Source organism: Macaca fascicularis, chromosome 9 (assembly GCF_037993035.2).
Source record: "Macaca fascicularis isolate 582-1 chromosome 9, T2T-MFA8v1.1".
Lineage (NCBI taxonomy): Eukaryota > Metazoa > Chordata > Mammalia > Primates > Cercopithecidae > Macaca > Macaca fascicularis.
Genome location: NC_088383.1, coordinates 76619857 through 76632340, shown reverse-complemented (window position 1 = coordinate 76632340; position 12484 = coordinate 76619857). Strand labels below are relative to the sequence as shown.

Sequence of the window (12484 nt, the reverse complement as noted above, 5' to 3'; positions counted from 1 at the left end):
CAGGGGCACTGGGGAAGGGGGCTCCAGGGGCTGCAGGAGCCTCCAACAAAGCCAGAACCGTGACAGGGTGGAGCCCCAGACCTGGAACCTGGTGCGTCTGTGTAAAAGGCTTAATTTATCTTTTGTAATTCTCTTTGGCCAAGGGAGACGACAGGGGAATGTTTTACTTTCTTTTTTTTTTTTTTTAAAGAAAACTTTCCATTGTGGAAATGGCATGTGTTTATTTTTAAAAATCCAGCCACAGGGATATATAACTTCTAGGGGAGGGAGACAGCTCAAGGGCCAAGACTGACCCTCCTGCTGTGAAAGTTGGGTCTGGGTTTCTTTTGCCATTTGATGCTTCCCTCCTAGGCCTCTTTCCTTTAAGCAGAACAGAAATCTTGCTCGTGGATGTGAAGGAGAATGATCAAGAGGAGAGGTGAATTCCAGATAATTAAAATATTACTACAATAATGGTGACTGACATTTATCAGGCACTTACCCTGCACCAGGAACTGGGCTAGGAGCTTTGCAAATTGAATATTGTGCGAAGTATTCATAATAGCCCAAGGAAATAGCTTTCATTGTCTCTATTTTACAGGTGAGAAAATCCAGTCTCAGAGAAGTAGTTACCAGTCCAGGCTGGTAAAGCAAGAATTACGCACAGGCTTGACTGACTGCAAAGTCATAACTATAATCTTCTATTGTGGCAGAATCTTGGACCTCTGTGGTCACTACTGTCAGCACGAGCCCACTGTGTGGGAGGACAGACCGAACCCCAAGGAAGAGGCGGGGGCCTTTCTTCTCTCCACACGGGAGATGCTAGGACCAGTCCGCCCCCTAGCTTCTTTGGTGGGATGCACAGAAGTTTACTTCCTCTGTCTTGGCCGCAGGCCTTCCTATGGAAAATGCTCTCTTGGGTAGCGGGGGATAAAAGGAGCCTGCTGAGCAAGGGGTTGGATCAAAAGCCTTGCTGTGAAGGTGGGGGAGGCAGTTTCCCCTAACTATGGTGACTTGGAGGTGGGATCCAGGGCCCAGGCCACTTTGCTTCCCACCCTCCCTTCCTAACAGTGTAACCTTGGGTGAGTTACATAACCTCTGTGTATCTGGGTTTTCTCATCTGTTAAATGGAGAAATAGAAATACCTACTCTTGTGGAGACTTCATCTTGCTAGATGATGTGTATAATAAAGCACTTAGAACAGTCCATAGTAATGCTTAACAAAAATTAGTTATTATTATTCTCCAAAAGTGACTCATTTTCACCAAGTAGACCATGGTGAACAAATGTTCACAGATATACACAGCTGATGTATAAATGGTCAGACATAAGACACAGTGCTTTTTTATGATCGTTCTTCTACTGACCAAAAATGCAGCCCCTACCCCCAAGTTCATCTTGCTTGTTGTTTTAACCTGGCTACTCCTCTTGACTAGAGGCACTTGGAATTCTCAAAAGAACCTGATGGGGTTAGGGACCCCAAGTCTCTCTGTTACAGAAGGTTTCAGTATAATTCTGAAGCTCTATGGGATACCACCTGTGGTCCTTCTACCCCTCCAGGTCCAGGTTTAGCTAGGAGTTACCCAGCTTAAAAAAGAACGGCACCTGCCATTTTGGAAGACTTTGTTCTCTCTGTCTGCACCCCCAACACCCTGCCCTTTCTAGATGGTCTTTTCTTGGGTCGTTTGAGCCTATGTTTCTAGGCTGGCAAAGCCTTGGCATCTTCATGATCCTCACTACCACTCACACCACCAATGTGACATCATCACCAACGTCATCCATCAATGCCACCATCTAATCTAAACCATGATTACCATCACTTCTTTTAGCAGCAACACCATCCCATCCCACAACCACCTCCATCACTGATATTGTCTTCACCATTTTCATCTTCCTTTCAGCCATTGTCACTGTCAGGATCTCTCTCACATGATCATCTTTGCACTTTCAAGATCACCTATGCTCAGGGCCAGACAGAACCCTTTGGTAGTAAGTGACAGAAATTCAAGTTGACTGACTTAAGAAAAGAGATGGAAAGGATTGTGGTTCACATATCTAAACTAGAAAGGGTGAGACTGTCCGAGGGATGACTGGGACTCAACACCAACAGAAAGCTTTCATTTTCTCCATCTCTCATCTACACTTCTCTCCAGAGTCCATTTTATTCTCTTCTGCAGACAAACTCCTGTCTATGTGAGCTTCATGGATTTATACGCAGCTGCATAGTGACTCAAAAGCAAATGAATTTCTATCTCCCAAGCTCTGATTGAAAAATCCTAATGGAAGTCCCTGATTGGTTTCACTTAGTCATCCTTTGGGCCAATCATAGTGGCTAGAAATGTGTGGTTCTGTGACTGACCCTGCTTGGTCGTGTGCCTAGTAAAAACATGGCAACTGGGGGAAGCTTGGTGAACAGGTGAGTACTTTACTTTATGTTAACATACATCCCATTCACCACCATCACCAGCACCACCAGCACCACCGCCATCACCACCATCACCACCCTCACTGCCACGGCCATCACCACCATCACCATTATCACCACTACCACCATCACCACCGCCACCACCACCACCACCACCATTATCTCCACTATTGCCATCACTGCTACCACCACCATCACCACTACCACCATTACCGTCATCATCACTATCACCACCACCACTACTGTCACCACCATCTCCACCACCATCACCACCACTACCACCATCACCACCACCATTATCTCCACTACTGCCATCACCACCACCATTACCACTACTATCATCACTAGCATCACCGCCACCACCACCCACCATCACTGCCACTGCCATCACCATCACCACCACCTGCCATTGCCACCACCCGCCATCGCCACCACCCGCCATCACCACCACCACTGCATCACCACCACCACCACCACCACCATTATCACCACTAGTGCCATCACCACCACCACCACTATCACCACCACCATCACCACCACTATCACCACCACCACCGCCACGATCGCCACCATCATCACTCTTTTTCTGGGAATTATAATGTGCCCAGCCTTGAGCTTCACATGTGAACTACATCAAATTTGAGTTTGATTAAATCTCCAACCCTGCAGGAATTTGCTGTCTCTGGAAACAATAAAGTTGACTGGTTCAAGGAGCTAGACTTCTAGTCCTTGGCCACAGGATGGGAGCAAAGAGGGAAGCTGTAGGGACAGCATCTGACACCTCTTCAGCACTGGCCCTAAGCCCTGAACAGACCCAGAGTCCTTGGAAGCTTACAAGGCTGTGCTGTGATGGCCAGGCCACTTGGCAAATAGCTGCCTGTGCCCAGCCAGGAGCTGGAGTCATTCCTTCATACTCACAAAGTTCCCACCCCAGCCGACTGCCCTGTGCTCTACCAGAGCCCTCAGCACATCTTCCCTGTTTCCTCAGGGGCTGGGACTTGCTTTTGGCTCTATGCCCCCTACTCCTGCTCCACCTCTGAGCAAACATCTGTTTCCAGACGTTGTCCTAGAGCCTAATAAAGTCTCGGAAAGGCCCAAGTTAATATATCCACAGACCTGCCTGTCAGCGGCTAGCTAATGTCAGGAACGGAGCACTCGAGGAAAGCAAGACCCTTCATTTCCTGATGAGGGTGGAGTGTACAGGAAAGATAAACAGGGCTTCCCTCCCCATTTCAGAAATGACCTTAACAAAGCAACAGTTTTTAAGAAAAAGAGAAAAGAGAAAAATGGCCTTTGTAATGAGGTTTACAGGAACAAATGTTTCAGGTGGTTCTGCCTTCACAGCTACTGCTGGGGAAAGAGCACAACCAAGCAGCTCTTTCAACTCAAGAGCTCAGTCATGAGTGCAAAGCCTCCTGTGGATTCATTGGCCATTGGCCACAGTCCAGACACTGGGCTGAGCCCGAACCTGGGGGCTATGAGTTGCCTGGCAGGGAAAAGACCTGCCCTGAGTGGCAGGTCTGGCAGGGTGACCTTGGACCACATTCTGCCTCTCTGTATTCAGTTTCTGCAGATGCCACATACTAGTGGAGCCTTGGAGGATTGACAAGGGTCCTTCTGGGCAAGGGGTGGGGGTACCCCACACTTCAAACCAGAAGAGTAGCCCCTAAGATGAGATCTGACTACTGAGTTCCGTGGTCAAGACCAAGAGTTCCACAGTGGTGGGGGTGGGCAGAGGGTCGGGGGACAAGAAAGAGAGCAGAGACACAATGCTATAACTTGCATACCTCACCACCACCACTACTGTCACCACCATCTCCACCACCATCACCACCACTACCACCATCACCACCACCATTACCACTACTATCATTACTATCATCACTATCACCACCACCACCACCATCATCACTACCATCACCGCCACCACCACCCGCCATCACTGTCACTGCCATCACCATCACCACCACCCAAATAATCCTCTAGACAGATAGGAGGTAAGCGAGGATCTGGATCAGTAAACTAATTGGGCTCTTCATTATCCGTCGGTCGTCAACCAGAAACATCTGTCTCTTAAACCACAGTTGCCCACCATTCCGACAGCTCTTCCTGCCTGTCAAGGAGAGCTCAAGTCCTGGGTTCCTTCTCTGAGCACGTAATTGGGGCGCCCTTCCACTAACTCTGAGGCCAGATTTTGAGCCCTTGTTTCCATGGACTGACAGCCCTGAGGGTCTGTGTTTTACTCTCACTCCTTAACTGATTGTTCTTTCTCCAAAAAGCTGCAAATGGGGCCCTAATGGCTGCATTTTCTTGTGGTTTCTGATGCCTGGTTGCAGCACCACCATCACCATCATCTCTTCTGTATTCTGCACTTGGTTAGGGTCTTGCACACATGATCTCATTTGAGTCTTCCAGCATTCCCCTAAGTAAGAATTCATCTTCCCCTGCCTGGGCAGAAGGCTGACTTCCAGAGAGGTTAAGACATTTACCAAAAGGCACGCAATTTGTAGATAAAGAAGCAAAGCTTCTGGTGCTTTGTTTCAGCTCAACCTGAGTTAGCAAAATGGTTTCATCTCAAGTACTAATCTCAATAGATTGATAATAGCTTTCTGCTTTGAGGAGCATAATGGATTGTGTGTGTGTGTGTGTGTGTGTGTGTGTGTGTATGGTGGGAGTGGTGTTCTGTAGTTGATTAGTGATGTCTGCCAGTGGTGTGGGAATGGATGTATTGGCATGTATGTGAAACACAACTAGACCATACCACTTAAGAAGAATGGAAGGGCAGGTGTTTGGGACTATTGGGGTTCAGGAGGTCACATGATACATCCCAGGCAAAGATGGACCACATAACCTTGGAACTTCTGCTCTATTCTCCCAGTCCCTTTCTCTGTCTGGATGCTGCCATGCTCCAAGGACCAGCTCAGAATTCACCTCTTCCAGGAAGCCTTCCTGAACCTTCACTCCAAATCTAAGTCTCCACCCACTTCCCTTCTCTGAGTCCCAAGGCACTAATCATCTGCCTGCTTGCTTGGCCTTCAGCTTACGCTGCCTGGCACTGCAGTTCTTTCTTCTGCACACATAAGTCCCCACAGATGCCCCTCAGGACTGTGAGTTCTGTGAGTAACTAACTCTGGGTTTTGCTCCCACTGGGAGGCTCAATAATAAATGCAGACTAATTTATATAAGTGACCTAGACCGTGCAAATGGGCAAGCAGTAACCTTCCTCTGCATTGCCAGAACACAGGGCTTGAGAGGAGGCAAGAACCCCTGTTTGGTTTTTATTGTACATGCCCAGTCTCTACAGTCATTATAATGGCAAGTTTGGCTCCCATAAACCTAGTCCTGACTCAGCACTTTGCATCCACTATTGCATCCAATCCTCACAATAACTCTAGGAGATAGGAATTCTTCTTCTTATAGTTCATACTTTAAAAAACAGATGCATAGAGGCCACATAATTTGCAAGGTCACATAGGTAGTACACAGTGGAGCCAGAACCTGAAACTACCTGAAATAGCCTTCAAGTGAATAGAAAATTAGTTTCAGAGTCATGTACACCTGACCTTGGAATAAGGCCAGGTAGGTGCCAGGTAGGAGACTTCTGCTGAATTATTTTCAAACCATCTAGGTCCAGAGGGATATGGGCTGCTTAGTACCTCCAGCTGCTCCTGGAAGAAGTCAACAAAAGACAGTGGGTCTGGGCAGCATCTGGGCACTAGGGTTGACAGCTGGGCATGGGCTTTGCTAACCACAACATTCCCCAAATCCTACTTTTCAGAGTCAAATAATCCTCTAGACAGATCCAGTAGCCCACCCCACCAGGCATTCATTCTTGCTCAGGTAAACACTTACATCTGTGGACCTTACATCCTGGTATTCATGACATTGATTAGTTTCTTCCCACATGACTCTGGGCTTGGCCAGGTGACTTGTTCTGGCCAATGAGACATTAGCAATTGTCACACAAGCAGAGGCATGATAAGCAGTCTTGGAACTCTCCTCATGAAAGCCAGCCCTCATGCTGGCTCAGGATAGACTATAGCCATACTGCCTAGAGCAGAACCTTTTAGCTGAGCCCGGTTAATACACATAATCATAAGAAATAATAAATCATTGTTTAAGCCACTAAGTTTTGGAGCAGTTCATTATGCAACTATAGATGACTGACATACTGTCGCTAGTTATGGCTACCATCATTCTTAGACATGGTTGGGGTCCTGACCATGCTGGCTCAGGATAGACTATAGCTGTATACCTAAAGCAGAAGAACCTTTTAGCTGAGCCCTGTCAATACACAGAATCATAAGAAATAATAAATCATTGTTTAAACCACTAAGTTTTGGAGCAGTTTGTTATGCAGCTATGGATGGCTGACATACTGTCTCTACTTGTGGCTACCATCATTCCTAGACATGGTTGGAGTGCTGACCATTCAGAAGCACCTACGTGCTCTTGTATATACATCTCGACCAAAGCAGATTACACACATAGAGCTCAGCACACATCCCTTTCTGCCAACGCACACAAACACTCATACACACACACAGGGAATGGTTTGGAGCTAACTCATGTGTACCTTGAGGCAGCCCTGGTCACCCACAGTATTTGCACTCCCCTACACATGCCTGCTTGCCTGTGCATGCAGAAATGTGCACTATCTTCTGTGTCACAAAATACAACAGCAGAAAAGGCATGCACCACAAAGTCTTACATTGATGGCAGATGGGGGTCACACACACATACACATGTGCACATGGTCTCTCATGGCCTGAAACCATAAGCACCCAAAGGTGCAGAAAACAGGAGAGTGAAGAGGCCTTCAGTCCTTTCCCTCTGCACTCCACATTTCAGCCTTGGTGAACCACTTGGCTTCCCCAAAGCACTATGCACTTTTTCACCTCCAGGCCTTTGCACAGGCAGGTCCCCCTGTTTGGCATGCCTTCCCTACACCCCATTCACCTGGCCACTCTACTCACCCTTCAGGTATTATGTCCCAAGCCTAGTAGGGGCTACTTTTCTACGCTCCCACTATTTCCTGCATGGTAGTTGGTCTTCACCACCAGCCTTGTTTCATTTATGAGTGTGTCTCCAACACCAGCACAAAGCCTGGCACTAGACAGCACTCCATAAATATTTGTTGAATGAATGGATTTTTGAGCTGGGAAGGCCGTTAGCCATTCCACTTCTTCTTTCCTGCCTCATCCATCAATCTCTACATGTTATATAAGAAGAAGTAGATGCACAGCTTAGGTAACAGAGCTAGGAGAGAGCCAGAGCTAGAATCCATCCATTCATTCCATCCTTTGCTCACTCTTTCCTTCATTCCACCATGCCTTGGGCATCTACCCTGTGCTGAGTGCTGAGGATATGGGGATGAGTACAGTCATCTCTGCCCTCTGGGAACTCACAGCTCAGGAGGAGACAGATGCAAGTCACAGTTAGAAGTGGCTTAAGCTACAGAAGACAGACTCAGAATAACAGCGGCTCAAATGAACTCAGTTATTTCTCATTTATGTGAAAGTCTAGGCTTGTTTGGCAACTCGACTCCATGAAGCCACCAGGGGCCCAGGTACCCTTCTATCTTGTTGCTTGATGCAGGAGTCAGAAGCAGAGCTAGAAAACTGAGTGTCATGCCAGGGATCATAAAGCCTGGGACAGAAGTAAGAAACAGAAAGTCTGGAGCTCCTTGGGGAGGCTCTGGCAGGTCCCTGTCCACACCTCCATGGTTTTGCCTGTTCTGGCTACAGTATGGGAAAGTTGGGCTTGTTTTAAGACCTAGGCTTGGGCTGGGCACAGTGGCTTACGCCTGTAATCCCAACACTTTGGGAGGCCGAGGTAGGCGGATCAAAAGCTCAAGACCAGCCTGACCAACAGGGTGAAACCCCATCTCTACTAAAAATGCAAAAATTAGCCGGGCATGGTTGCACATGCTTGTAATTCCAACTACTCGGGAGGCTGAGGAAGGAGAATCGCTTGAACCCAGGAGGTGGAGGCTTCAGTGAGCCGAGACTGCACCACTGCACTCCAGCCTGGGTGACAGAGCAAGACTCCATCTCAAAACAAACAAAAACAAACAAACAAAAAACAAAAACAAAAAAACCTTAGGCTTGGGGTAGACAACAGAAGCAGAGAGATCAGAGAGGAGGAACAGATCCGAAAAAAAGGGAAGGAGGTGGAATCTCCAGGACTAGTCCCAACTCAAGTGAGTGAGGGAAGAGAGGGCAGGGAGAAAGCAAACATCCCAGCTGAGCACAGGGTGATGCCATACATGGCACCGAGGGAACAAAGGGCAGGGAGGGTGTGGGGAAGCTGAGTGTGAGGTGGAGGGGAGGGGCGCTTCAAGAGCCATCGTGAGCAAGCTGTGCGTGGGACATGAACTGTGTGTTTGAGTGGGAGAGTTGTCCGCAGAGAGATAGAAACTGGAGCCTATGATGGACAAGTTCTCCCAAGGTGAGCGCTTAGTCCAGGTTCTTCCCTAGATGGACCTCCCAATCCCTCGGGAAGCTTTTAGAAGCAGACAGGAACCTGGACTTCCTTGCCATCTCCTCCTAACAACCACAAAGAGATTCTGACTAAGAAAGGTAGCCTGAGGTCCTATATGTGACTGGGCTCTTATACATGCAAGAAAAGAAACCCAACTCAAACTGGCTGGAGCAGAAAGGACTCTTGTCACCAGGCTTCTGGCACAATTTGATTGAAGGGATTCGATGATGTCTTCAGGACTCAGTCGCTCTCCACCTCTGTTTGCCTCCGTGTTGGCTTCATCCTTATTTATCAACAGTGGCAAGACAGCTGCAGCAGCTCCAGCTTATCCCTTTAGAAAGCCCTTCCAAGGAAATAGCTGTCGTTCCCAGTCACTCCAGTCCAACTCTCACTGGCCTGAACTGGGCCACATGTCCTCGCTGACCTAATCACAGTAGCCAGGGGAGATGAGAGAGGCCAACTGGTGAGGTTACTTCCTATTCATATGCCAGGTATGGAGTTAACCCCACCAGAGCCATATGTCCTGGGGAGAAGTTTCCCCAAAGGAAACTGAGGCACAGTTACTAGGAAAAGGGGGACTAGGCTCAGGGCAAATAAAGTGATGGGTGTTGGCTCCCCTGTGGCCTCTACAGGGGACCTGGGGCAGGTCCTGGCCATGGAAGCTTTCCATGGGGAAGAAATGGGAGAGGCAGGTCAACAGCCATGGGCAGAACAGTCAAGCAGAGGACAGAGGACCTGCGGCCTTCTGGAGGAGGGCTGACCTTCGCTTTTGTCATGGGGAGCAGAAGAGGAATCTTTGGGGAAGCCTGAAAAGCTGGTGGGAGAGGCAGTGGGAGACAGCACAGCTGGGCCTCGGAGATGCCACGGTGGCAGTTTTGGTTTCAGGAAGGAGTTTGATGCTGTCAAAGCCACAGTGGAGGAAAAGAAATGGGGTTTGCTCAATAAAAATGGGCTGGGAGCAAATGGTAGGATTTTAAGGTGTAGAAAACAGAAGAGAGAAGGGTGGCCTTCCTGGCAGAGGGTCTAGCAGGAGCAAAAAAGTGGAAAAACACAGAAAAGACTTGAAGAACAGTGCAGGTTGTATGCCTGGGACATTTTGTCATCATTTCTGTCTAGGCGTGTAACCAAGACCACAGTTCAAAATCAAAGTCTTTGGGTTAGCATTGGAGGCCCTCTCTCTTCTGACTGCAAACAAGAAAATCTATTTCCTGGGTGTTTTTCCTGAGGCATCTGAATCCCTGCCTTTCTTCTGGGAGCCCTGAAGCACGGTTTATGGTCTTTACACGTTTTGTGGATTTTCGCTATTTTGCCTTTTGTGGCAGTTTTATGTGAACATGACTTGTCTTCCTTAACCAACTGTTTTTAAAGCTCCTGGAAGGCACTCTTTTCACTTCAGTGTCCCCAGGTCCTGGCCCCCACCTATGAAGAAAGAAGGGTTCAAGATAAGCCACATGAGGCTGTAACTTGGGCCTGGGGTAGACAATGCTCTACCTGAAGGAAAAATATCCCAGGGTAAGAATTCTAAGCAGTGTAGGAAGAAGAAAAGAAGAAGAGGGATACCTGGGGATCAGGCCCCTCAACACAGACTAACTCCTGCTGCTCACAAGCTGCTACTCTCAGCTATCAGTTGGGGAAAAAATGGAGGTTAACTGTGATCCATTTGCTTTCTCTGGGATGGAAACCTCTTCCTGTTTCACAACTGGGAGCCCAGAGCTAGCTGTGTCTGAGATGGCCCTAGCAGCCACGAGTTCCAGAGAAGGAGGCTAATGCCCTTCATTGAGTGCCTGCAGTGTGCCGGCACTGTGTTCACTGCTTTACATGCATTACCTCATTCAGTCCCTCCAGATGCGTAGATGCTTTTATTATCAGCCCATCTTATAAATGAGAAAACTGAGCCTCAGAGATGTTCAGCAACTTCCACATTGACAAAAGGGAGATTTACACTCGGGTTTCTCTGACTCCAGAGTCCCCCTGGAAGCTCCAGGGTTTGCAATGCTGGGGTCAGGTCAGGCTGGTGCAGCACCCTCCTCCTTCAGTTCCCAGTCGCAAGGATGCTCCAGCTCCAAATGTTTAGATTTCACTGCCTGAGCATTCCTGAGGGCCTCCAAAGTCCTGAAAGGGAAAAGATCAGTTTGCAGGATAAGGAGGGAATGAAACTAACTCCTCACCTCAGTTTCTCCATTCAGACTAGCATGGGAGGGAAGCGGGGGAAGTCCAAAGTCCCTGAATTTCCGGGCCTGTACCTCCCAGTGCAGAAACTCTCCAGCGCCCCCTGGTGTTCCTCAATACCATCGAGTTCTCCCAAGGATTCCTCTGTAGAGTGGACTGGAACATCCCATCACAGGGATGGAGAAAACAGAGTGCCGTTGCCCCCTGAAGTCATCAGGGAAATCCTAGAACTGGAACTGGAACCCAGAGCTCCTGGCCACCGGCTCTTTCAGCAGCATCACCTTCTACTCCTGTTGTCCTCCATAGTGGCTGACTGGCCCAGCAGTCAATGTCACCTTTATTATATATGATCTAAGTACTTACTATATTACAAGTCCAATACACACTATTAAGTATGCCACACTCTATTAGAAGTGCAGTGATACTGTATTATATATCAAGTTCCATCAGGTCAATATAGAAAATGGGAAGTTTCTACTGGCATTCCTTGTTATTTTGAAATGGAATCCCAGCACCACTGCTGCCCCCATCTCCACTGCATATTTGAAAGCCCAGTCCTCTCTCCTCTGCCCACTGTTCCCGCAAGATAGGCTTTCTCCCAAAAACTCAGTCCCACCACCTCATTCACAGGAATGTCAACAGGCACAAGGAGATAAAGTCTCTTGGGATACAAATGTTACTTAATGTGGGGGGTGGAGGAGGTGACAAGAGAAGAGAGAAAACTACCAAATGCCCTTCAGGCCACCAGTTTTTCTCTAATGGAGTATAGGAAATGACAGCAGGAGAGAGCCTGGTTAGCTCTAAGCCTCCCACAGGGATGGAGCCAGAGTTTATGTAGGAATTGCTCACCTTTGATGACTGTGATAATTGGGGCAGACTGGTCTCACCACAAAGTGATAGACGGCAGGGGTCTCAGATTAGTGGCAGGCAAGAAGGGGAGATGTCAGGACTGGTAGGCAGCCCCACTGAGCCACCTCTCAGATACCTGGAATAAGCTCTTCTGCTCAGTTTTCAGTTTCTCATACTACCTCAGGTCTTGGTCCTGAAAGAGAGAAAGGGGTGTCGGCTCTGCTGCCCCCTGGAGGGCTGACTTTTCACCCCAGAGTAAAGATGTGGTTGGCCGCCTGGCACTGGAGGAGCTGCAGATCTCAGGAGGTACAGAGTCCGCAGGGAGTTGGTTGTGGGGGAGAAGGAAGGGGTAAGAGGTTGAGGGCTTGGGGGTAGAGGAGCAGTGGCTGAAGGGATCAGGTAGTCCTGATCAGGACGTGGAGATCCACCCACAAGCCCTGACAATAACTCAGCCAGGTCCTGGAGGGTCTCAAGGGCTGGGAAAGGTGGAGTGGTGCCTGCCCCACTGCCTCCGTGGAAGGCCAAACGAGCCCTCGGTGTGAATCCGGAGAATGAGAGAGAAGTGCAGCCCCAGCTCCA

General features: G+C 48.5%; 1 long non-coding RNA gene across 1 annotated transcript; it reads right to left on the bottom strand.

Moving 5' to 3' along the window:
* Nucleotides 1–10727: 10727 nt before the first annotated feature.
* Nucleotides 10728–12440, bottom strand: LOC123566825 (uncharacterized). Its single transcript, XR_006689466.3, has 2 exons — nt 11906–12440; nt 10728–10999 (listed from the first exon to the last, which is right to left on the bottom strand). It is a non-coding gene; the product is annotated as an uncharacterized lncRNA (long non-coding RNA).
* Nucleotides 12441–12484: the final 44 nt, after the last annotated feature.